The sequence below is a fragment of the Pteropus alecto genome, unplaced genomic scaffold (genome assembly GCF_000325575.1).
Source record: "Pteropus alecto unplaced genomic scaffold, ASM32557v1 scaffold511, whole genome shotgun sequence".
NCBI lineage: Eukaryota > Metazoa > Chordata > Mammalia > Chiroptera > Pteropodidae > Pteropus > Pteropus alecto.
Window position 1 is genome coordinate 792,133 of NW_006431911.1, and position 24,493 is coordinate 816,625.

The following is a 24,493-nucleotide window of genomic DNA, read 5'->3' on the forward strand; positions in this document are numbered from 1 at the left end:
AAGGGGATGTAAAGAGTGAGGAGAGGTGTGAGGAAAAGGGCACTTCCATGTTGGATTTAGGGTTTCAACAATATCAGGTGCAGCGTCATCTTCTAATGGTCTATTCATATTAACCTCATTGTGGCAATATGATGGCCACAGCTCGAATTGTTACATTTTCACAGAACAATGTCTTAAAGCAGGAAGCGGAGGGAAGCTTCCCATCTCGCTCTGTCAAGGAAGAAAGTTTTTGCCCAGCCTCAGCCCCAGTAGTTCCGATTCACATTGGCTAGGACCGAATTACAAGTCCATGCCTTAGTGGCAAGGGAAGCTGGGGACGCAAGTATCTGGCATTTTAGTATGAGGGCGTGTCTGTTGGTAAGAAATAGGTCAAGAGCACGTCCACGAGACAGCGCGTGGCGGTGCCCACACCGTCTGGTCCTGTCCTCATGGAACTCACAGCCCATCGCATCACAGTGTGATTGAGATCAGCACAGGGCAGTGCTGGTGGCTGATAGCAGCTGTCATCTGGAGCTAGAATGTAAGACAAAACAGGAGCTGTCATCACTGTCTGGAGAGGTCACAGAAGGCGTCACGGAAGATGCCCGTCCGGCCCTTCTCCCGAAATCTCTGTTTTAGTAAGAGCATCTCTACCCAAGTCAGAAGCTCGACAAGTTGTCTCCGAAGCCCCCTTTCCCATGTCTTCACAGGAAATTCAGCCTCAAGATTTATCGACACGCCTCTCTCCTCTCCCTCCATACTTTCTCAGCCTTAGTTCAAGATCTCATGATCTCCCTTTCTCCTTCCCGACTGCCGGACCCCCACTTTAACCCATGTTCCACAATATCACCACAATAGTTATCTTTCCAAAACTTAGGTACGGTCACGTCGAAATCCCCTGCTGGCTCCTTATTTGATAAAATAAAATCTGGCCTCCTGAGTGTGGCATGCACGGCAAAGCATAATCTATCTCCTTCCCTTGCAGCCTCGCCTTTGGTGTTCTCCCTGTTCCACAGACAAATCGGGCCATCCGCCATTGCCCGGATGCACCACACGATTTCATGTCCCCGTGCCTTTGCGTGGGCTGAACATCCTTCCTTTCCAATTACTTCCTGTCTTGATGAAATTCATCATTCTAGGCCCAATGGAAATGCCAACATTTCCACGAAGCTTCCTCAAACTGTGTGGCAAACTTAACGTGCTACATCTTCTAGGTGTTCAGAATATTCTACTGAACCTCGACCGAGGAATGCTCCACTATATCTATCATACATTTCCCATAGGCCAGGTACTTATAAAAGTACCTCATCTGATAAACTCAATTAATCCTCGAGGCAGTGCTCTTAAAAGCACCCTCCCCATCTGACACAGGGGGATCTTCTTGGTTTCAATCCTAGCCACTCTGACTCCGGAGATGAGTTCCTGATTTTCTTCTACAGCAGTGCCATCCAATGGAACTTTCTATGATGATGGATATAATCTCTATCTTTGCTATCATATGTGGTAGTCACAGCATGTGGTTACTGAGCACTTGCGGTGTGGCCAGTATGACTGACAAACTGGGTTTCACATTTTATTTAATTTTCAGTAAACAGCCACGTGTGGCTTTTGGCCACCACATTGGACAACGCGGCTCTGTACGACACTCCTCTCCACATGAACTCAGGGACCATGGCCTGTTCATTACCAGATGCCCCAGGAGCCAGCTCTGATGATGTCTGTTAGATTGAAATAGGTCTATTTCCTTTTCTGCCATAAAAATGTAGGGTGACTTTTCTACCCTTACCACTGAGAGACTATGTTGCCACGTTCCTATTCTGTAGCACATGCTGAACAATCCCTAGCCTTGGAAAATTCGCTGAACTACTCTAATTGAAAATGTTTCTCAAAAACCGTTTCATTACTTTTTGATACTGCAAGCTCACAGAGCAACCTCCTGCAGCTTAGAGGAGAATTTAACCTCTGTGTTCAGAAATATAATTCCGCTTATTGACGATTCTTATTTATATTTACAGGTCAACATCTAATAACATGTATAAGGTCAGCATACTGTGCCACTTTCATTAGGAAATAAAAGTCAGCTACAGGAAGGCAGGCACGTCCTGAAAGCTATTTGTTTCATGCTGCTAGAAAGCTTTTTTTTCTTTTATCCCTAAATAAATAAATCCATATCCTATGGAGATGTATGCTTAGAAACTATGGCAGATATCTGCATCAAGAAGTTATATTAGTTTAAATTTCTGAACACTATTCGCAACTCGGTGTGAAAATATCTAAGTGACAAAGGCAGCATATGTTGTGTCTACACCACATTATTTAACGTATATACGTGAAAAGTTTATTTTTCTTCCCCCTTCTGCATAGTACACAGAGAATAACAATATCCATAGAAATAATTTTGCCATATGTTTAGCCACCAGCTGCTACAGTTTAAAGAACACACAAGGTTGTTTATGTGTTTGGAGTTTTGTTTTCTTTCTCAAGAAGAGAAGAGAGCCTGGCGACCAAGTGGTATGTTCAAAGTTGTAAATAATTTTCGAATACTTCAAGGGATTATGACTTTGAAGCTGTAGAATATAAGACTGTACCAGGATACTAATTGGTTTTGTTTGGATCAGGGGTTATAAAGTGATGGCCCTTGGACGTGTTTTATTCCACCAACGCACAACGTTTTTTTAGAAATGTGTATTTAAATGCTTTCAGATACGATTTGCATGTTCAAATGGTTCCATTGTTTCCCATTATCCCTTCTTGTTTTACATCTGCTCAGTACTCCTATCTAGTTTACCTGCCTGGCCCCCCGTGGGCATTTGAGCTTGTGACCCCTGGGCAGGCACTGTTCTGCTCCAGGAACTCAGTGCACTAATATGACTTTTTTAAAAACACAAATTCTTACCTAGTTATTCAGATACCAGAATTGAAGGACGCTGTGCGACATGCTGTTTAGATGCAACACACCATGCTAAATGCAGTAACCTTTTAAACAAAAAGGACGAATTCACTTTCCACATCTATGAATCTTCTATAAATCTGGAAGAATTAATTCATCCAGGAAATATTCACGGAATACAGAGTTGTAGGCTGGTGTTCTTCAAGTCACAGAATTCTAGCAGAACTAGAATTCTAGGATGTATTGGCAGCTCTCACTGTCTTAGTTAAAATGACTATAATGATCAAATGTAAACTGTTATTACCTTTTCTCCATATCTGTTTTCACCAGAGTTCGCTGGAAGTCCCATTGAAAACCTTGACCCGACCCCTGCTCATTCTACCTACTGCCTTTGGCCCTTGTCCTTTTTCTCCCATTCTAGTTCATAGCTTTGGGAAAATTCTTGATCTTCATGCTACAAGAAGTGCTGAAACACAATCAGATTTTACTTGCAAATATTGTGTTTTTCCCTATTTGCCAAAGTGAAAACATGTAAATTTTTCATTCTAAAAGTAACCGTATATATTTAGGGTTTTTACTAAGCAATGAAGAATGCATCCAATATCAACTAGTTTGCCTCTAAGACCCAGGTATCTTAAAGAGATATTGAAGGTAGAGTCCATGTCTTAATCGAGTTCTCCAGAGAAACAGAATCAATAGGAGATACACATGCACGCACGCGCGCGCGCACACACACACACACATATATGGAGATTTATTATAGGAGTTGGCTCATGTGGTTATGGAGGCTGAGAATTCCTCTTTCCTCTGCCTTTCTGTTCTCTTCCCAGTCACCCTATAGGATTGAATTGATGAGGGCTCATCTTCTTTATTCAGTCCACTGATTCAAATGCTAATCTCTTCCGCAAACACCCTCACAGACGTAACCCAAAATGATGTTTTATCAGCTAGCTGGGCATCCCTTAACCTCAGGTTGGCACATAATATTAACAACCATCCCAGTCCAATACATTATGGAGGAGCGAGGGTGGTCAGTGATCATGCAATTACTCAGTGATGAAAATGAGACCGGAAACATCTTAGACCAGAGATTCACAACCCTCACTGTCCATCAGAATGACTAGGGCCCGGAGTGGGTGGGACTATACTTTTACATATTGATGCCTGGGCCCAATTCCAGAATCTGGGGTGAGGCACCAAGCATTGGTACTTGGTAAACCTCAGGGGCAGACCAGCAGCCCTCCAAGTATCGTCTTCAGACAGTCAGCATAATTATAGGCCATGCCTGGGAAAATGGGAATTCCAGACCACGTCTATCCAAAAGCAACGGAATTATCAACTCTGGAGCCAGGGTTCAGGAATCTGCATATTCTAAGCTCTCTCTGAAGTACATAGACCCAATAAAGACTGTGAAGCACAGGCTGAACAAAAGTAGAGAACTATAAGGACCATTGGCTTTGGAGGCACATATGAATACTAATCTCGACTTGGCCACTTAAAAGCTACAGGCCCCCTTTAAGGGTCAGTTTCTTAATCTCCTTTAACATTAGTTTCTTTATCTCTAAAATTGGATAATGATAATCATCTTGGAATTAAATGAAATGTAAAGCAATAAAACTACAGCACCCACCCAGTCCTATGCCTGGGGCAGAGCTGGCAGTCTGCAAATTCCCTTTTCGGTTTTCCTATTGTCTAGAAGAAGCCTCTTTTTTTGTAATCTCGTTTATTCTGATATATATACATATATCAGAATATATATACATATATCAGAATTCTGATATATATACATATATCAGAATAAATAAATATATATACATATATCAGAATATATATGTATACACATGTGTATATATATATGTGTATGTGTATATATATATATCTCATAAAATAAGCAATTTGTTGTTCTGTCCTACAACTGTGATTGGACAACAAAGTGCTTCCACATATAAAAATTTGCAAGAATCAATAAGGCATTTTAAAATTGTCTATTAGGTCAAAAGGAAATCCACAGGCAGAGCTCCAAATCTCATTTTGTCATCATGTATACATAAGATGTTTTTTTCTCTATAGGTCAAGATAAGTTCATTAGCTTGTCAGGCCAGTGGACTCATCTGTCAAGTGACGTTTTTGTCTTCAGAGGAATCTGAGCTTTTATATTTCTTTTATGTGTTATTATCCCAAGAAGCCATTTGCTACTTAACCTATGAGAGCAGTAGTGAACTAAAACTGTCCGATCATTGTGTCAACCGTTTAGATGGAAGACGGAGAAAAATTTCTTTCTGGTAAATGATCTCCTTTTTGATTTCTGAGAAGAGAAGAATTCGTCCTGTGTTAAGCATGAGTTTCCATTTCTAAGGGTAACTTTCTAAGGCTGAGCTACATAGAAAAATGTGGCGCCATCCTGGCTATACTTTCAAACTAAGAGGCAAAGAATAATAAAAGAGGCTGGGAGTAGCTTCCAAAAAAACTCACTTTCCCCTTAACTGCCAGCTTCAATTGACAAGACCAAGGGCATGTTCTTCCTCTGCTTTGGAGGCTTCTGATGAGGAAGGACCCAGCCTCTGCAGTTGAAGGAGACTATGAAAGGCTTCCTCTTTCTCTGCACTGATGATCTCTTACTGATAACTATCCAGTCAGTTAAACACACAAGCAGAGCCACGATACCACCTCCATGCTACCATTAAAGCACCTTGAAGGAAGGAATATGGCTCTTGCCTGCCCATCTTCTATTCTCTGGCCAGATCTGGCTGTGGCACGACTTTGGCTTATCTCAGCTATTTCTCCTTGTTACTTTAATATCCTCTAGCTCAGTAGCTCTCACTTGTAAAGCAACTGGACTGTTCTCGAGATAATGCTTACATGTGTCCATAATATGTCTGCCTGATACAATCCATCCTAGATGTCTACCCTGGTCTCCTTTCTTGCTCTTGCTAACCTCGTCTTCATCCCTTGTCTACTCTATCTCCAGGAGGAGCCTCCCTGCTGCCAGCACCTATCAGGTCCCACCAAAATTATGCCCAAGAGTCTCTATGTGGCTGCTCTCCAAGGTGTCAACATGGAGCCGGAGTTCATTCAGAAGGGCAGAGAAGCCCTCTTGCCACAACGTGGTGCCACACTTTGGCCGTCAGCCCCACAAGGCTTTCATAATTGTGGTCAGGGTCTCCTAAAGTACTTGAATAATTCTGTTAACCTTGGCTTCTATATTGCTTTCACTATAGGGAGTTCGAAATCAGCCCAAATGACCATCCTAATTTCTTTCATCCTTCTATCCTTCTGACCTGTCACTCTCCCTGAAGAGAACATCTTGTCACATCTCTCAGTTATCAAATATACGTATAGAGATGAACAGATGTAGTATTTGAATCAGGGAAAGCAAAACTGAGGTTATTATCTATATCAGGGGCTGGCAAACTATAGCCCATAGGTCAAAGCAAGGCCACCAGCTGTTTTTGTCAATAAAGTTTTATTGGAGCACAGCTATGTTTATTCCTTCACATATTGTCTATGGTTGCTTTTGCACTACAATAGCAGAGTTGACTAGTTGAGATAGAGACTGTAAAGCCTAACTATTTACTATCTGCCCCTTTACAGAAAATGTTTGCTGACCCTTGTGTTAGACTAACAACAACGAGCCAAATATAATGCTGTTAACAACTAAGCAGAATAGACGGCATCTCTACAGGGATTCTTGGCAAATTTAAGGGTGACATTTATACTTCTTTCTAACAGCAAAAGTAACTATATTTCTTGAGAAATGATGATGAAAATGGTGATGTTGAAAGTCTATTATGGATGTTTAATATTAATTCACAAAAGACAAATGCCTAAGTCCTACCAGGCATTATCCTATGTCTTGACATGTGCGTATCTACGAATGGCTCGAGACTTTGATAGGAGAATCACATTACATATGTAAAGTCATGTGTTCTATTACTATATTATGATAAATTATGTTTATATTTATGGAATGCCACAACATGGGCATTATGAGATAACACAGTAGTATATGGTTTACAAAGCTTTTTCTTGATTTATCCATTTTGGTGAATACAACAACCCTCTGAGGTGAGAAGAGAGAAAATCAGCATTTTAACCATGAAGAAACTGAGTCCCATGAGCTTAACAGCTTCGTTTACAATCACGTGGCTAGTGAGTGGAGAAGTTTCAGATCTTGAAGATTTCTTGAAATGGACAAATAAAAAATTACAATTGGAAGTTTCAAAATTCCTTTCCCGGAAGTTGATTGAATAGGTGAGCAATAAATCAGTAGTGATATAAAAGACTTGGCAAACATTATCAACCAACTTGATATCATTATCATGTATAAAACATTCCATCCAACAACAAAAGAATATACGTACTTTTAAAGTATGTATAATGCTTGCTTTGGCAGCACATATACTAAAGTATGTATACAACAATTACCAAGGTAGAACATATCCTGGGACAAAAAAAACAAATCTCAATACATTTCAGATTAAAAGTATGTTCTCTGACTATAACAAAACTGAACTAGAAAACAATTAAGAGAAAGATACTGGGAAAATCTCTTATATTTAGAAATTAAGCAGGTTTTGGTCAAGATGGCAGGCTAGGTAAAAGCAGGGTTCGCCTCCTCCCAGGACTGCATTAAAATTACAACCAAATTATAAGAAATGACTTGGAGAACCATCTGAAATCTAGCTGATCATAGAAATTAGGCAATAAAATTCCAAATAAGGCATATGTTGAAGGGAAAAATCACAAAGGGTATTAGAAAATATTTAAAAGAATTTTAAAAATGAGAACGCAACATTAAAATTTGCGGGATGAAGCTAAAACAGGTTTAGAGAATTATAGCATTAAATAAATATATTAGAAAAGAAGAACGATCTGAAATCAGTGTCCCAAACTTTCACTCAAGAAAACCTGAAAAAGAAAAGCAAATGAAACCAAAAGTAAGCAGCAGAATAAAGAGCAGGAATCAGTAAAACAAAATAGAAAGACAATAAACTCAACGAAACCATTATTGAGAAGATAAACAAAATTTAAAAAGAATTTAGGCAGGCCGATCAAGAAATTAGGGGAATACACATAGGTATGAACAATATCAGGAATGAAAAAGGAGACATCACCATAGATCCTACAGACATTAAGGGATATAAAGGGAATAGTATGACCAATGTTACAGCAATAAACTTCAAAATTTAGGTAGAATGGATAAATTTCTTGAGAGACGCAAACTATCAAAGCTCATTCAGGAAAAAATGAAACAGCCTGTATCTATTAAAGTAATAGAATTTGTTATTTAAAATCGTCCCCAAAAGGAAACGCCAGACCCGGATAGCTGCAATGGTGAGTTCTACCTATTATTTAAAGAAGAAATAAGACCACTTATATACAGACTTTTCCAAAAACTAGAAGGCGGGGGAATATTTTCAACTAAATTTTTGAATCTAACATTACTCTGATACCGAAACGAAACAATGATATTACAAGAAAACGAGAAATATCAGTTGTGAACACAGATAGGAAAATTCTTAATAAAATGTTAAGAAATCAACTGTAGCAATACATACAAAGTATAATATGCCATGATCAAATCAAATTTATTCTAGGAATGAAAGATCTAACATTCAAAAACTAATAAATATAAAAGCAAGATTTTCAGTAAGAGCAGAGTAAAGCAGCAAATCTCTCCCCAAAGCCAATTCCAAAACTGGACAATTGCCAAACCATTTCAAATCTCCCAAAATAAACTGAAGGCAGACAACAAATTGAGATGTATTTATTCATGAAAAACTGGTGAACTTTGAGTAAAATAGTGAGTCTGTGGCATTCTTTCCTGGAACTGATCATGCACACTGCCATCCACTCACCCAGATTAATCAGCAAAGTAATGATACTTTGTAGTAGTGTGAGGTAGGGCTGATAATGTAAAACAGAACATTTGCTGCTAGAGGGAGCTGCCTGGATTTGGAGTAGAGGGTGAAAAATCCATGATCAGGTTATTATCGGCCAAAATGACAAATTCGCTTGGGAAAAAAAAAAGGAAGAGTCCATAGCTCTGTTAGCCTGAGGTTGTAATCCCGCTGGAGATGAGTGACAGACGAAATGGCAAGCCAGAAATTTAACAGGGAGATCTTGAAAATTAGAGACCCATAAAAGGCCTAGAAATACTCCCTACACATCCTTGGATAATTGAGAGGCTGTGTGCAAGCACAGGGCCGACTTGGGTGGGCCCCAGCTCTCTACACATTGCTGGATAACTGGGAGGTTGGGAGGTTGCTCGCACATGCGAGGAAGGCCCAAGAAGACCCAGTAAAAAATTAAAGAAGACTGAAAACGGCCTCAACTTTGAAAGTGCTTACACACCCACACACAGATCCATCAGCAGAAAGCAGACTCCGTACTGATATAAATTATCCTAGCACAATTTCTGTCTAATCACCAACTGAAAACTAAGCTACACAGACAAAAGAGTGATACATAGGAAGCCAGGTTAAAAATAAAACCAACCAACCCAACAAATAGTAAAAACAGCAGAGACATCAGAGTCACAAACATGGGGATTGAGGGAAGGGTGGGAAAGATTCCACAGATCAAAGCAAAGCAAGTTACTAAACAGAATATAACAACAACAACAAATCAGCAAAAACAACCCTAAGAGGAAAAACTGCAGAACTCACAGTTTCTACAATATATTATCTAAAACATCTAGCTTTCAATCTCTATTTCAACAATGAAATGAGACAAAGAAACAGGAAAGTCCAAGCCATACACAGGAATACAAAAGGAGGAGAAAAAAAAGACAGTATTCAGATTCAGATGCTGGATTCAGCAAAGACTTCAAAGCAGTTATCATTATAAACACATTCAATGAGTTAAGAGAAACCATGTTTTTTTAAGAATTAAATACAAATGTAATGTTAATGATTCAAGAAATTGGGAACATCAATATAGCAATAGAAACCATAGTAAAAATAACCAAATGAAAACTCTGGAGTTAAAACTCCCATAAGTGAAATGATAAATTCACTAAATGGGCTTAGCAGCAGACTTGAGACAGCAGAAAATATCGGTAAACTTGAAAACTGATTAATAGAATCACCAATCTGAACAATAGACGAAAAAAATGAAAGAAAAATTAGCAGACTCAGAGACTTGTGGAATAACATCTGGTGTACCAAGCTACGTGTAATGGAAGTAACAGGAGAGGAGAGAGACAAATAGAATATTTGAAGAAATAATTGTCGCAACCTTCCCAAATTTGATAATACACGTTAATCTACAGACTCAGGAAGCTCACTAAATCCTAAGTAGAATACACACACAGAGATCTGGACCTAGACACACCGTAGTCAAACTGTTAAAAGCCGTGGAAAATCTTGAAAGCAGCAAAAGGAAAACAACTTTATATACAGTATAAAAATGTAATTAAAAAGCTGACTTCTTATTATAAATAATGAATACTAAAAAGCAAAAGAAAAGCTGTTAACCAAGAATTCAAATCTAGCAAAACTAACTTTGAAAATGAGAGGAAACTAAGCACTTGATTTCGCATTCTAGAAAAGGCAAGACTATAGGAACAGAATGAAAGCCAGAGTTTGCCAGGAACAGAAGATTTGGGAAGAGGATTAATCATAAAGGGAACTTTTCAGAGTGATGTACATACTCTCTATATTGGTTTTAGTGGCTGCTACACAATTGTACATGAAATTTACATATAAAAGTGGTGAATGTCATTGTTTGTAAATTATATCTCAATAAAGTTTTAAAGATTATCTTCTGTTCAGAAGCTTTCTCTGTGCCTCACAAAATAAAGTCTATAACCCCAGTTTTTGCTCCAATATCTTGTAGTCGATACTTCTGTTGTTATACTTGACTCGCTGTATCAAACTTATCTATTTTAAGCCAATCTCCGACTTGTTTCTAAAATCCTTTGCGGTTAAGACCACATATGAGCAATCTTAATATTCCCAGTAGGTAGCGCAGAATCTGATGAATAGTCGGCATTCAAATCTAAATGTTCTAAGACTAGAGCGCAAGCTTGAGTTAATTCAGGGCTCTTTCTAGCAGACCAAGCTTACTTCCACAAAGTAAAGTATGTGGATGGTTTGCTTGAAGAATAAATACAATGGAAGCTGAATCAGTACAGCATGCTTCTTATTGATAACTAGCATTATTAACAATGAAGACAATATATTTTATTATCTCGAAATATAAAGTAGGGAGTTGCTGGTTTGATGCCTTGGATCGACAAAATCACCAGTGACTCATGATCATTTTTAACTTTCCACTTTGCCACTCTCAGCATTTTGCCTTAATTTGTAACCTCACGATTTCAAGATGGATGCTGCGAACCTAGGCACACATCTTATAACCACGTTCAAGGCTGGAAGAAAGGAAAAAGTATGGGACAGAGGAGGTGTCCTTCCAAACTCTCTCTCTCTCTTTTGTCAGGAGTAAAATCTCTCCTGCTTATCTCTCAGCCTTACCCTCATGTCTCATTGACCAAAAGTCACGTGGCCACCTAATTTACAAGAGGGTCTGGAAAAGGGAATATTTGTCCAAGGGAAATGGAATGACCATGCACTTATTTAGACCGCCAGTTTAGACCACTGGTTAGACTTATCACCGAGGGTTGGACACATTGCAACAACCTAAATAAAAGTGAGTTCCTGGTGGCAAGGAAAAGGGCAAATGTCTGTCTACCACAGAAAGTAATAGAAAAAAAAAAAACCCAGTCTTACTATTTGAGGAGCTACTTCCATTATCACCCAAAATAGATTTATTCTCTACATGTCAATAATATTGTTGTATCTTTAAAAATAAACATATTCTAAAAGCTCAAGAGCTATGAGGACAAGGTCAAGACTTCAGAGTCTTAACATTAAAGTGAGAACGGCAATTGAAGATCAATAACGACACTGTCCTAGTATGGCCATTGTTGATATTCCTACAAGGTGGCTAGGGAGCATTGCCCTCCCATGGGTCTTGGAGGTCAAGGCTGACGCAGAGTCAATTCCAACTTGCTTCCTGAGAAGGGTGGGAGTCAGGGCCAAGACAGGAAATTCGATATCGGTTTCAGCTAATTGTGTAAAACCACTTGACTCGATGTTGGTAGGACAAAATTGAATGTTAATAAAACCCAAATCAAGCTCTTTCCTTCCTTGAAGCCAACATCTTAAGTGTTCCTTGCCCTTCAAACAAAAAGGTCAAGGATCAACAGGGCTTGATGAAGAGATGTACACCCTCCCTAGCCTAGAGCTTATTGGAAAAGTCTCCCCTTAATTACTTGGGTTCAGTGAGTAAGGCAGCACTTCCTGAAATCTCTCCATTATGATGGAGAGCTCTGTCTGGTCGTTCTTGAAAAACATACCATAAAAAATAAAAATGACAATCCTTTAAACCAGATGATAACTATTTGTACCCACCCACTTGAAAGAGAAAGAGATAAATGTGACCATTTCAAAATAAATTGACAATGCTTCCACAATATCCTGATGTTGCGCTTAATATTCTCAAAATTAGACTCAAAACGGCAGGACGTTTTCAAATCCAAATAGGATTTAAAATAACAGTAATTTAAAAAAGACAAACTGGAAGGCTACAAAGAGAAATTTCTATAGAGCTTTGGCTGGAGAACATAGAATCTAAATTTACAACTATGATTCGAGTACTGGGTTTCCGATATAATTTAATGACTTTTAAATTTGTAATTTAAAAATGTCTTGACTTCAAACAAGAGAGTATGGAATTTAAAATACGGAACTTGAACAAAATGGAATTGTGATTTGGGTTTAAATTGGAGAAGGGGAATTAGGGCTGTAAAGAATTGAGAATGGGTTTCCGTGTGGTTTATTAATCGGCATCATTATTTGATCGCCACACTCAATATTTTGACGTTCTGAGTCAAGAAATTTAGACCACATATAAATGGGGTTTGCTTCAATTTGTTCTTCAACCAAAGTCTGATTCGATTGTTCTTCAATAGGAGTGTTACATTAGCATCAATTTTAAAATCGAAAATATTATAGTTTGGAAAACTAGGGCAATACGGTTCATTTCGGAGTTAAAGTCCATGCTCAATACTGCCATAAAAACACACGCCACTGATCTTTTGTAGCGTTTTTCATTTACTAGAAAGCTTTGGATAATGTAAACAAAATGAAAAATGGCAGCTGCCTCCTGCTCGATTCTACTTCATTCTTCCAAATCCTGCCTTCTTCAGTTTCCTTTCTACAGTCCTCCAAGACTATCGGAGGACTATCGATTACATTCTTCCAGTTATTCAGGCCAAAAACCTTGGAGTTAACGTGACCCAAATAAATCATGTATTAATGCCATCGGCAAATCCTGTTAGCCCCATAATTTAAAACCTCAAATCTACCTACCTCCCACGAGCTCCACAGCCAGCCCAGTGGTGCCGGGCTCCCTCATCATTCCCCTGGATTACTGCAGTAACCTCCCCGCCATGCTCCTGGCCCTCACCTGTGCTCTTTGCTCAGCCATTCATTTTCCTTCTGGAAATTCGACCTCATAGTGGGTGAGAGAGAGAGATAAGAGGCCACCGCCATTTCCATCCTGGTTCTGGTCTAAGAGATGACTTCCCACGCCAAGCGTTAGCAGCCACAGAGCACACTCCTACTAATTGTTTTTTCTGGGGTGAGAGTTAAATAACAAATCTCACCGAAAGGCAATTTAATAATCTGTCAAACTATTATATCTTTCATATAGGATTGCTTACAATTGGATGAAAAGGCAAAAGAGAAACGAGGAACTCGGTTCCTAACAGACCTGAGAAAAATTCATCTAACCAAAGCTGTTCGGAAGCCTGGACCCCTGTAACACTAATAGAGTATTTTTCTAAAGACCAGGCATTTGGATAATTCTTTAATACCCGACACTTTTGTATCATTATGGGGTTGTGGTAATAGCAGAAAATGATTCAGGGAATCATATACTGATGGTGAATAACAAATTGGTGGCAAGGGAGGAATACTGTCCATTTGAAATTGTGCTCCCTAATGTTGCTACAAAATGACCCAATAGTCAACATAAAAATTCTTTCATATGATAGTCCATTTAAGTGAATGTGTACTTACATCCAAAACTCTTCACAAAAATGAATGTATTATTAGGGTAACTCAGTGACCAGGGCTAAATAATCATTAACATATTATGTTATCTATCATTTAAACCCTAACCCTTAGCCCTCATGAGAAGAGAAAGATGTCAGTGGGTGACCATAAAAAATAAACAAGTATATAAGGGGGAGGTTAGCGGCACAAAGCGTCAGTTGCGAACAAAGCCAGCATCACTCCTGAGTCAAGGCAAGCGAAAATGAGATTAAGGTTGATGTCAGCTTTCAGTCTATAATAAACTCTCCAGCCATTTTCTCCTGCACTAAAATTATTCTGCAACATTCCTCTTGTTACAGTCACCAGCCACATCCTGAAAGGAAGCAAATACATCCTCAATTATCCAGGTGCATTTTCGGCATGAAAAATCAGGACGTCAAAGAGAGGAATGTAGAACCTATTGCCATTAGCTGCTAACATCACACAAAATACCCTACAAATATATCGTTCAGACTTCGTGCATTCCCCATTACCTCTTCAAATATACTTTGATGGAAAAGCCATTTTGTAGTTTTTATGAAGCTATCGCACAACCATGAGTCTGTCTTTATGAAGTTAGACGTTATGTTCATTGCAGAGTGAAAGGTTTGTCAAACAAAGCTTTAAACCCTTACTCAGACACCCAAATTAGTCTTCCCATCTCAAAGGGAACTCCATTTTTCCATTTACTTGGGCTCCAACCTTGAAGACATCTTTCACTCACTGGTACTCTCCCAGTCTACATCAAATCCGTCAGAAAATCCTGTCAGCTCTAGTTTTAAATTATTTCCAGAATCTGGCTTCTTCCCATCTGCAAAGCTTCCATCTCGTCTGACTCTCCCGTAGTCTCTCACTTGGATTAGTGATGGGGCATCACTGAGGCTCCTCCCAGGTGAGGCTGATGCTGCCCAAGTGTGGGTAGCAAGGTTCAGGAGTGTGTTTCAAATTGAAGGATATTTCAGAGGAGAGGAGAGACAGGAAGAGAGGAGGGTATCTTTGGCTGTGAATAGGGTAGGGAGCCATCTACACGCAGCGCCCGAGAGAAGGCACTGGAGACAGTGCAAGTGAGCAGAGCCGCCCACCTGCTGGTTCCCTTTACTTTCACACTTGCCCCCTAAAATCTACTCTCGACACAGCAGTCAGGGCGCGCCACGCTGCTCAAGACTCTCAGGTGGCCTCTATCTAAGAATGCCTGTCACTGCGGTGACTGGTATGGACCTATTACTGCCCTGATCTCCCTTCTTACAGCCCCCTCCCCTCCCACGCACAGCATTCCCCTCGCAGTCACAAGGGCCTCTTTTGCTTGAGCCTCAGACTGCTTCTGCCCGAGACCTTCTCGTTGACTTTGCTCTTTGCCTAAAATGTTCTGTCCTATTATCCTCATGGGCTAAAGCCCTCACTTCCTTCCGCACTTGATGTAAATGTCCAACATACGATATGATTAATTTACATATTTACTGTGAATCAGTTAACTGTCTGTCTTCCGCACTAGAATGCGAGTGCGGTGACACCAGTTTGTTTGGTTTTTTCCCCAGCTTCATCCACTGATGTCTCCCCGTTATGTAGCACAGTGCATGGCACATAGTAGGTGCACAATGAATGTATGTTGAATAAATGAATAAAAGCAGTCTTTGGTGATAACATCTCCTACATTCCTAAAAAAAAACACGTATCGTAAGAAACATCTCGACAGAAAAAAAAATCACTTTTTTTGTATAAGTCTGTATTCTGGTAACATTCACACACACACACACACACACACAGTAAGGAATAGTATAATGAGAGCCATGCGGCCAACACCCAGCTCTAACAATTATCAACACATGGCCACTCTTGTTTTAGCTATACCGCCACCCATTTCCCCCAGCAGATCATTCTGAAGCTGTTCTAGAAATCACACTGTTTCTATCAGTATTATCTCCAAAAATATACGGACCATTAATATCCCTAACAAATTTAGACAACCCCAACGTCGCCACCCACCCCAGCCCCAGGAAACCACTGATCTAATTTCTGTCACTCTAGATCAGTTTCGCTTGTTCTGGAATTTCCTGTAAACGGAATCAGACTCTTTTGTGTCTGGATTTTTTTGCTCAACATAATGTTTTTGGAACTCATCCATGTTTCATATATTTTACAGCAGAAAACTGAAACAGTAATTGTCAAGATTTTCGAGGAAAGCTAGGTGAAGTGAATGTTAAGTAACTTGCATCCAGATTAACTCAGATTCTGACTTTAACAGCTTCCAGACATCCAACCACAAGACTGAGTTAAATCCTCACTATTCGAAGTGCCGTCTGTCCCCAGAGACCAGCAGCATCAGCATCCTCCGGGAGCTTGCTAGAAATGCAGAGTCACGGGCCCTGTTGGAGACCTACTGAATTGGCATCTGCATTTGAACGAGAGGCCCAGGTGACTGATGGGTACCTCCCAGTTCCAGAAGCGCCTGTTTAAATACCCTTTGGGGAGCAGTTCAGCTGCTCGGCCCTGTGCCACATGCTGACTGGTGTCGGGGCTCAGCCAGAGTGTATTTCACTGCTGCTGGCCACTTGATGTGAACTAAGCAAGGACTCTTAAAGCACCTTGGCCTCTTTACAAACACCAGTCTGGCACAAAGGCAGGAATCCCCAACTCCCAGGCCGTGGACTGGTACCAGTCTGGCCTGTTAGGAACCCGGCTGCACAGCAGGTGAGCAGCAGGCCAGCGAGCGAAGCTTCATGTGTATTTGCAGCCATTCCCCAGCGCTGGCATCACCGCCTCAGCTCCGCCTCAGATCCTCAGGCATTAGATTCTTGTAGGGGCACCGGTCCCTGGTGCCATAAAGGTCGGAGACCGCTGCACTAGGGGGTACAAAGATAAGAGAGGAATACTGCGGGAGAAAGTCTGAATTCCCATCTTAAAAATACATATGCCTGCGAGATTCAGGAAAGCTAACTGGATTATCTAAACGATGACAGCCTGAAAAGTTGAAGAAGAGTGTCTGTCCAATTACATAGAAGTCATTCGGAACTCAATGGCTAGAAGCCTGAAATTGAGAACTCACGTCGTAGAGCATCAATAAGGGACAGTTCCTTTAAAGGAACGGATCCTCGAACTCTTACATATTCATCTAAAGCAGAAGGGTAACTTGATTAGAGAAGATTTAAAAATACTGGAAAAAGCATTCAGGTGCAAATATAAATAGTGACTTAAAATGGCTATAAAATCTCAGGATGCTTACACAACTGTCAGAAGCAAAAATTGACCCAGCTGCAGGATGAAAACAACCTATGCACGGTGGAACGCTCCCTATTACACGGTTGAGAGACTTCTGGAACAACAAGGCACACAGGCCCTGGGTAGGCACTAATGGAAGACCAAAAGGCAGATGTTCTCCATCTTAATATAAAGTAAAATGAACCTACACCCTGCAACAGTTTATCTTCCCATCCACTGGTCTCTTCGGCACTACCACTGGCAGCAGGAGATTCCATTGTGTTCTCCTAAAGCTGCCTAATTTTTAAGTTCAGAAAAAAATCTGTGTTGATTTTAATGAAGTCGTGCTTGTTACATTGGATGAACCCAAGGCCTTTCGTCCTAATTTCCTTCTCCCGCTTGCCCAAGTGCACCCTGTTCTCCGGGGTGGTGACTGGATCTGTCATTCATTCTTCCTAACGGTTTTCATTCGTGTTCTAAAGATTTGATCTTGAAGCCTAGTGCAACAGCCCTCTGCTAATTTTCAGTCTATTCCGGTGGATCTCAGCTGAGTGGCATTTTGTCCCCCAGGGCACATTTAGCAATGTCTGGAGACATTTTTAGTTGTTATAACTCAGGGGTGCTACTGCCATTTAGTGGCATTTGGTGGCAGCTGCTAAACGTCCTACAATATACAAAATAGCTCCACAAAGTAGAATTGTCTGGTCCCCAATACCAGTTGGTTAAGAAACCGGGCTCTACTGTAATTTGTCGTACAAGCAAGAACAAGTATTGCCTTGTCCAAAACAACCATCTGAGACTCTCTCTGGTCCTTTTGAGTTCATATTTCTCAGACTGTAGTTAAGCCTAGCCAAGGTGACACATCCAAAGCCATCACAGAGTTAAATGCCTCACCATACCTAAGTCACTGAGGACAGGACCTCACTGACAGCACTCTACGTAGGATTACTGTCCTTATCAAAGCCATAAAAGTTTGCTTAGTCAAAGATTCTCCTACTAAAGTGCTTGTACGTGTAATGCATTTGGATAAGGTCGATCTGAATTTTGACTTTACATTAGTTTATACTTTAGCCAAAACATATTTTCATCGCTAGCCAAAAGTAGGTTATTTGTCACCAAAACGTCATAGATAACTTGACGGGCAGTAAGAAATCTTAATAAAACCTTTAAGAACTCCGGGGCAGTGGGAATATAAAACAAAATGTAAGTTCAAGCACCTATATAGGAAAGAGTTCCTAACAGCAGTGCCCTTTAAAATCAGAGTCAACTTGGAACTTTTAAAAAGTAAATATACTCCTGGCTGGGATTCCTCAAGCCTGTCAAGGTCACAGAAAACAAGGAAAGACAAAGAAACTGTCACAGACCAGAAAAGACTAGGGAGACATGACAATTAAATGTAATGTGGCATCCTGGATGGGACTGGCGAACAGAAAAGGGAATGGTAGGAAAACCGGTGAGATCTAAATAGAGTCTGGAATTTAATTAAGAGCAATATACCAATGTATCATGGAAATCCAAGGTGTGAAAAATGGGACGAGTTGGGTGAAGGCTAAGTGGGAACCACCTGGGCTATCTTTGTAACTTTGTAAATCTGAAATGATTCTAAAATAAAAAGGGTTATTTAACAGCATGGTAAACAAGCCTGGATGAACCTCCAGAAATTTTGCTCAAAATGCTGACGTCCAGTCATGTGTATCTTGAGAAAGCTCTCATAGATTCTGAAGCAAACCCCAGGATGGAGACCCATCCCCAACTTTGTTTCTACAAGAACATATTCTATTCCCAATTATTGCTGTACAAACATCCCTTCAGGAAAACACATTAGTCTGCTTTTATTCTTTGCCCTTTCTTTAACTGTGAAAAGTCCCCTCATCTCCATCACAGAATTTAATTATTGAACAGAGTAAGTCCATCCTCTGCACGGCAGATGTTTATGTACTGTATCTGGTACCTCTGGTTATATCGCAGTGCATGGGTCTTTTCGCTCGTCCTGTCTTCCTTCCAACACACGTGGGAGCTAAGAAGCAGGTGGTGGTTACAACCTCCAGGCCTCCAACAGGCCCAGAAGGAGAGGTGCCCCACTCCTGCAGACTGCCCTTTCACCCAAGAAGGATTGTGGAAGGGCTGTCCTGGAGCTTGCCTGGAATTACAACAAAAGCAAGCACATTGTTGAAGACCGTCTTTAGAGCACAGAGGCTGTACTATTGCACTTGGCAAAGCCCTTGGGTCTCTATCCAAGTGAGTCTTTTCTGCTCTACTGTGAGCATGAAAGCAATCTATTTAGCTAGGCTCTGAGGCAGGACTTTATCGCCAAAGGCAAAACAGGAATCGGAAGGGAGGAAAGAAAGAGGAAGAGGAGGAGAGGGAGGGAGGGAAGAAGTTAGGTAGCTCCAGGAAAAAAAAAAAAAAAAGGCAGCACCAATCGAGCAGTATGTGAAAAATCTATCTCTATATATACATCTCCTACATATACACACACGATCACACACACACACACACACACAAATAAGTGCTCAACCTTCTACACCTAAAGCCACTGAGTCTTCTGATCAAGCACAAAAATAACTATTAGGGTCTTATAAAATGTGTTCATTAATTCATTCATCGAATCATTCATTCATTCATTAAATAATGAAAACCTGCTCTGTTCTAGGAACTGTTTTGGGAATTGGGGTTACAACAGTAGACAGGACAAAGTTACTACCCTCACAATAGCTGTAACATTGCTAAATAACATTTGTCAAATGCATAGTAAATGACAGTTACCGGGCTTTGCGATTCCTTTCCGTGTATGTCATCGCTTATTCCTCACAACAGCCTTACGATGAGACAGCAGAGCAGGAGGGACGGAGGGAACTCCCAGTTTCCAAATGAGAAACCTGAGGTGTCTCAAGGTCAAGTGATTGACCCAGAGAAAGTGATAGCAGTCTACGGCCACGCCACCCCGAACAAGCCTGATACCGTCTGAACTCGGAAGCTAAGCAGGGTCGGCCCTGGTTAGGACTTGGATGGGAGACCACCTAGGAAGACCAGGTGCTGTAGGCGTAAAAAATAAAAAAATAAGGGATTGTAAGCTGACAAGGTCCTTGCAGTCTGTGAGGTCAATCAAAGGTTGCCTCGCCTAAAAATAATAAAAAATAAAAAATAAAAAAAAAGAAAGTGATAGCACAGATCTTAATCCAACGAGAGTACGGGTAGCGCCTGAGCCAGCTGAGACTGTACGTTCAGTGTTAGATGTCAACCATTAACCCATCCAACACTGGCATAAAGTGCTGACCACACTAAAGCAGATGTAAATAGCGCTCTATTCCAATGTGGACAGATGCTAGAGTTTTTGATCTCACGCCCCTCTTCCCGTGGCTCCGGGTCATGCAGGAAGAGGAATGCCCCTGCTTGAGCTCGCTGCTCACTTTTTACCCCTTCCTCTCTTGTTCCTGGTAAGAGAGCAGCGAGGAGGGAACGGCCCACTTCTGGATGAGCTTCGGCCACCTGCCACCTGTTATGTGCAGCGCTGGTCCCCGTCAGAAACCAAACAGCGCCCTCTGCTCCAGGTGAGACCCAAGGAGCGAGGAAGGCGCGTCTACAAAGGAAAAGCAGAGAAAACAATGGACCACACTTGGAGCAACAGCCCTGGAGACACCTCAAGAGGCGGCTGCCCAACTGGCAAGGTCTGTGTCAGGCAGCTGTGTGCCCAGGAACGGGGAGCGGCACACATACGGCAGAGCAGGGCCGCGCCATCTGTCACACATCCATGCCAGCTTCTTCGCTTCAGGCGAGGTGGGAGTGGGAGGCACCAGGAAAGAAGCGGCGACTCACCAAGCCAGACACCCGCTACGGCTCCTAACATCTCTCCCCCTAGACATTCAGATTCCGTCACTGCTGCCAAATGGCGGTTGCCAGTGTATATGTCCCATAATTAAGAGCATGGACTTTGGAGTCAGAAAACCCTACGCCTGAAACTAATACATTGTATAGCAATTATAATTTAAAAAAACATTTAAAAAAATTGTAAAAAAATTTACCCCTCAAGGTTGCTGTGAGTATTAAATTCTATAATAATTATAAAGAGCTAAGGGCAGTACTTTAAAAACAAAAACAAACAAACAAAAAAAAAACAATAGGTTTTAAGTAAACAAAGCCTTTTCTGTCAAGTCCCTGGCTATACAACGTTCTTTCATAGGTGGTGGGTGTTTATATCAGTTTTGAAAGTGAAAAGAACGATGGAAATTCTCAGTGCACTTTACCAAACATTCAGAGCCCCTGGAGACAGTGAGAAGAGACCAGACTATGGTTCAGTAGGTCTACGGTGGGGCCTGAGAATCTGCATTGCTAATGAGCTCTCAGTGATGCTGATGTCACTGGTCCAGGGACGACCACACTTAGTGTAGCAAGGGTCCAGGAAACCAACTGTGGTCCCCTGGGCAAGCCATCTCAGTTCTCTAGGCTTCGGCTTTCTCAGATGCAAAATCTTTAAAGTTTATTTACATGATTTCATATTCCTTTCATGCTATCTTGTTGTGACAGATTACCTGAAAAATGGCCACCGCCAATTCCTCCCACTCTACCTGCCCTTCTATAATGTGACTTTGCTGCCCCTCCCAACACGAAGTGGAGTCTCAGCCCTTGGATCTGCTTGAATTTTGTTTGGGCTAAGAGAATGGAGCGGAAGTGAAGCTGTACGACTTCTGGGTGGAGGCCTGAGGAAACCTGTCAGTTTTCCTTTTTACCTTCTCAAGACCCAATTGCCATGTGCAGAAGCTCGGGCTAACCTGTTGAATGAGACGAGGGAGAGGGCCAGACGGCCCTGGCTCCAGGCCCTGCAGCCGAGGGGCCAGACATGTGAGCATAGATGTCTTGGACATTCTAGCCCCCAGCTGACCTCCTAGCTTCGTGTACCAGTCGAGATCTCATGCAGATGAACCGCCCTGCTGAGCACAATCCACAGAATTATGAGAAATAATGAATCTCTGTTTTAAGCCATTATGTTTTGGGGTAGTTTGCCATACAGGAATTGATAGCTGATATAAACGTTCTACTCACTCAGAAGATAAATGAAATTTCAAAAAGCCAGAATGCTTGGAAGAACAATAAAGAAACAGGTCTACCAACAGGAGGGCAGAATATATGCCAAGAGCTGTCTTTACATTTACAAAGTTCTTAATGAAGATGTCTCTTTTGTATTTGATTCAATTTAATAAGTATTAATTCGAAGCTACTGAGTAATGTGAGATAAGTTAGAGACATAATTCCAAGGAACTTGTAATATAGTAGGGAATATTATGTTACACAGAAAACAATTAGAAAACATGCATTGATAATAAGCATATATTGGAGAATAAAAAGATTTTAACTTTACAATAAAATTCTGTGTTCAGTCAGTGTATTCTGGAGTTATGAGAGAACAGTTCACAGAAGAAGTTCAACTTAAAGCTGGATAAAAAGAAGAGTAAAAAGAGGTATGTAATAACTGAGTAATAGTGTTCAACTTTGCTATCCAAAAATGAAAACGTCAGCTCTATAGACGAATATGTTCTAGAAAGCTCAAAGTCCTTTATACAGAGAACGACAATTTTAAAATTTGTATTTGCTATAGCACACAGCACACATAATTTCACTAAATCAGTAAGTTGTAGGGATTCCAGAATATTACAGAATATATGCTACAGAAATACATAAAGGAACGTTAGGCGGGAGATTTAACTATAAGACATTGAAGAAAAAAAGCCTTGTACTTTCTTATTTTCTCTTTCCAAGACTGTCCTTGAGAAAGCTTGTTTATTTAATGACTAGAAATATTCGAATTTCAGAGATGTAATATAGGAAATATTAGAAATATTAGAATTTCAGAGATGTAATATAGGAAAAAATTGTAAAGGCATAATGTGAAAGCCAAAAGATATGACATAGAACTTTAATGGCAAAGAGTGTACACAAAATAAAATTGGGAAATATAAAGAATTTGACATACGCAGAAATCAGCTTTAGCTCTCTCACCCACATCCCACTTATGATGTGCTTCATTTTGGAAAACATTCGCTATTAAGTGGTTGCCATTGGTAATGCGAACACGCAATTAAAAATTTCCAATGATATTCCAATAAAAAGACTTAAATGTTTAAGAATAAGATATAAGAAAAATAAAATTATATTTATTTTTATAATATTCTTTATAAGCGTTTTCGATAAGGAAATTATGCACTTATAAACATTTAAACTGTACTGCATAATAAATCAATAAATCCATTTTTTTTAGGACAGGCAAATGAATATCGTAGGCAACTTCTCAAAACTCCGTTTATCTACATTATCATTTTGCTGCTTCTTTCCCCATGAAATTCCAAGGGGAGAGAACACAATCCTGATGTACTTGGTAACATGAGATCTCAGAATAGTATGCATATTAGATGAAAGTTCCAGCACCAAATCACAGTCAGATGTTTAAGTATTCACCAAGAGACAAAAGACTGGCTTAGTAGTGGCATAATGTTACCCTTCCGCTAACACATAGCTCAGTGCCAGGTACACAGCACTTGATAGTCATTAAATAAACAAGCTTTCTCGAGGCCAGTCTTGGAAAGAGAAAATAAGAAAGTACAAGGCTTTTTTCTTCAATCTCTTATAGTTAAATCTCCCTCCGAACGTTCCTTTATGTATTAACTTAACAATGAAGTTAAAAGGCCAATATTGAAAAAGTTGCAATAACTTCAAATCAAAATAAAGGGATATTTGTTGAGTGCCTATACCTTGCTGGGAATAAAAAGGGCTAATAAACTAATAAATGCATTAAAATGCTAGATGATTGCAAGTACTGTAAAGAAAATTAAAGGTCTGTCAGGAGGAAGAGAGCAGTGAGCAGGAACAAATTTTGGATTAAGATATTCACGAAAAAGTTTCTCCAAAGAGACATTTGAGCCAAGACACAAGCGAAAAAACATTCTAGAGAAAGGGTACAATAAGCATGAAAATCTTGAGTCGTAAAGGAGAGTTGGTATTAAAATGTGATTATCAGATAACAACATATTAAAAAAATAGGTAAATTGAATAAACAGAAAACTTAAATAACAAAAAATGAAAGACGTGATTATTAGAGCTGGCTGTGTGTATGCGTGTTTCCCACTGTTAGGGGTTTGAGTTCTGTATTGGGATGGGAAGATGGGATTTCCCCCCGACAAGTATCTTAAAGACAGACAACTTCCAACCCATTAGCTGCAGTCCCCTGAGAGGATTGTGTTCAACCCCGTCAGCAACAATTTATAATACAGGATAACCATCTGTACCTGAGAGTGAGTTTTCAAAGGGCAAAGCACAGTCCTTATCCCAGAAGGGT

At 40.3% G+C, this 24,493-nt stretch overlaps 1 protein-coding gene and 1 pseudogene across 1 annotated transcript in view; one reads left to right on the plus strand and one right to left on the minus strand.

The window, feature by feature from the left end:
- FRMPD4 (FERM and PDZ domain containing 4) overlaps nucleotides 1-24,493 on the minus strand; it is a 712,471-nt gene that overhangs the window by 618,451 nt on the left and 69,527 nt on the right. The window lies entirely within an intron of this gene.
- LOC112472311 lies at nucleotides 20,093-20,211 on the plus strand (annotated as a pseudogene).